Source organism: Olea europaea, chromosome 17 (genome assembly GCF_002742605.1).
Source record: "Olea europaea var. sylvestris chromosome 17, O_europaea_v1, whole genome shotgun sequence".
NCBI lineage: Eukaryota > Viridiplantae > Streptophyta > Magnoliopsida > Lamiales > Oleaceae > Olea > Olea europaea.
This window is the reverse complement of record NC_036253.1, coordinates 1,586,279-1,588,779: the sequence shown is the minus strand read 5'-3', so window position 1 is coordinate 1,588,779 and position 2,501 is coordinate 1,586,279.

Here is a 2,501-nt window from a genome sequence, read left to right as displayed (position 1 = left end):
CTTGGAGATCAACAAGGCTAAGGACGAGTTGCAAGAAATCTCTTCCGAAGTCATGATTGAAGACTCCTTGATGGTTAACTTGGCTGCTCAGATGAGGGAACTTCAAGCCAAAATGGACGATTGCAGGGCGAGGATGGCCGCTAAAAAGCGCAACGCCTCTCAGGGAATTGAGCGAACTAAATCCTTGGTCGAACAGTACAAGAAGCTGGAGGTTGATGATGATGACGTTGCGGCTGAATTGAACATCACTACCTCCCGACAGAACGAGGATTGGGAAAAACTTAGGGAACGAATTCGTTCCTTATGGGGTAGAATGTAATTAAGACATACGATGTCTTTTCTATTTTGTAATTTTGTTCCTTATTAATGAACATTAATTTCTTGTGCATTTATTTGATATTTATTTTCTAATCATCAATTCTTTAAGCATTTAACTGCTTTGCATTAAGAATTTTGTCCATTCCCTTTTGATATTCCCACTACTGTTCCCAAGACTTAGGGCCATTTAATTCCGTCTATTAGACAGAAATGTGGCTGTTCATATTCTGTCTCTTCATCTTCACCCCCTATAAATGTTTAGCATTTTTCATCCTCTATCTTCATCTCCTCATTTTCTTATTCGAAACCAACTCGCTGCCATTTCTTGGCATTCTGACGATCAATCTGATCCAAAAATGGACTGTTTAGTCCGTCCGCCTTATATTTACTTTGATGTCACCTTTGATATGGGAGGTATAGGAAATGTTTTCTGGCCCGCAGCGAAATTTTTACCTGCGAAGTTCTTCCCATCGTCTCTTTGTTCTTCACAAGGAGTCAATGATGGAAGGCAATTTTTGGGCTGCTCATGGGCCATTTTGCTTGCTGAGAGTGTTTCTCAGTTTGCTTGCTGAGAGTGTTTCTCAGCCTATTTGCTCGCTATTGCAGCGATGCATTTAGGAAGGTGGTAAGGCCAGTGCACCCTCTCACTCGTCAATCCCACCACTGCAGCGATGCATTTAGGAAGGCAGTGTGAAGTTTACTCAGTGATCGGCTGGGAGATCATCTTTCTTTAATTGTATTTTGTAACACGCCTATTACTTGTATATTTTATACTCTTGTAATGAACGTTTGGTAATAAAAAACTTTATTTGAACGTATTTCGCTCTGTCTTTATTATTATTATTTTTTTGATCGTCCAGAATGTTTGGTTATGTTTTTATCTGTTCGCATTCCCATAAAGAAGGAACATATTTTTTCAAATACTTGCCATTAATGAATCTTACGTACTTAGTGCCATCTAAATCTTCCAAGTGGTATGCTCCATTAGGTAATACATTGTTTATTTTGTATGGTCCTTCCCAGTTGGGCGACCACTTCCCGTACTTTGGATCCTTGGTGTCCAAAGGGAGTATCGTTTTCCAAACTAGTTCACCCAAGCTGAACGACTTGGCTATGACTTTTTTATTATAAAATTTAGCCATTCTTTGCTTTTGAATTTGCAACCTATCCAAGACGTCCAACTTCAATTCATCTAAACTTAATAAATTTTGAACTAGCGATTCGGCATACTCATCATCATTCAACTTATGTTGTAAGCACACTCGAATTGATTGCACGTTGATTTCCATAGGCAAAACGGCCTCCTGTCCATAAACAAGTTGGAAAGGAGTAATTTTGGTACTTGACCGAGGTGATGTTCTATAAGCCCATAAAGCCTTATTCAAACATCCGTGCCAATTTCTGGCATTTTCGTCTATCATCTTCATGATGATATTTTTTAGAATCTTGTTGGAGGATTCTGCTTGTCCGTTGGATTGAGCGTAGTACGGTGTGGAGTTTACTAATTTAACCCCAAACTCACTCAAAAATTTGTTTACTTGATCCCCATTCAAAGATGTTCCGTGATCTACCATTATAGTTTATGAAATTCCAAACCTATAAATAATGTGATCACGAATAAACTCTATAACATTCTTCTGGGTGATCTCTTTTAAAGGTACTGCTTCTACCCATTTAGTGAAATAGTCGGTTGCAACTATAACAAAAGTATGTTGCTTGGACGATGGAGGGTAAATCTTCCCTATTAGATCTATCGCCCAACCTTTGAACGACCAAGGTTTAATAATAGGTGACATCTCTCGCGCTGGCGCCCTTTGTATTGGACCATGCTTTTGGCATGCTAAACAACTTTTTGCATACTAAACACATAGTTCTCCCATCTTTGGCCAAAAATATCCACTCCTAATAATTAACATCTCATCCTTTGGCCAGCTTGATGAGCTCCACATATCCCTTCGTGCACTTCAGCCATGATCGTCTTGGCTTCTTGCAAACTTACACACTTTAGTAATACACCATCAGGGCATTTCTTAAATAACTCTTCGTCTATTAGTGTGTAATTCAGCGAACATAACTTTGTTTTCCTACTAATCCTTCCATTAGGTTCTTGAAGGAACCCTTTAATCTCTGTTCGCCAATCCACTGCATCTCCATCTTGTATACAGTGAAGTTCAATTTTTCTC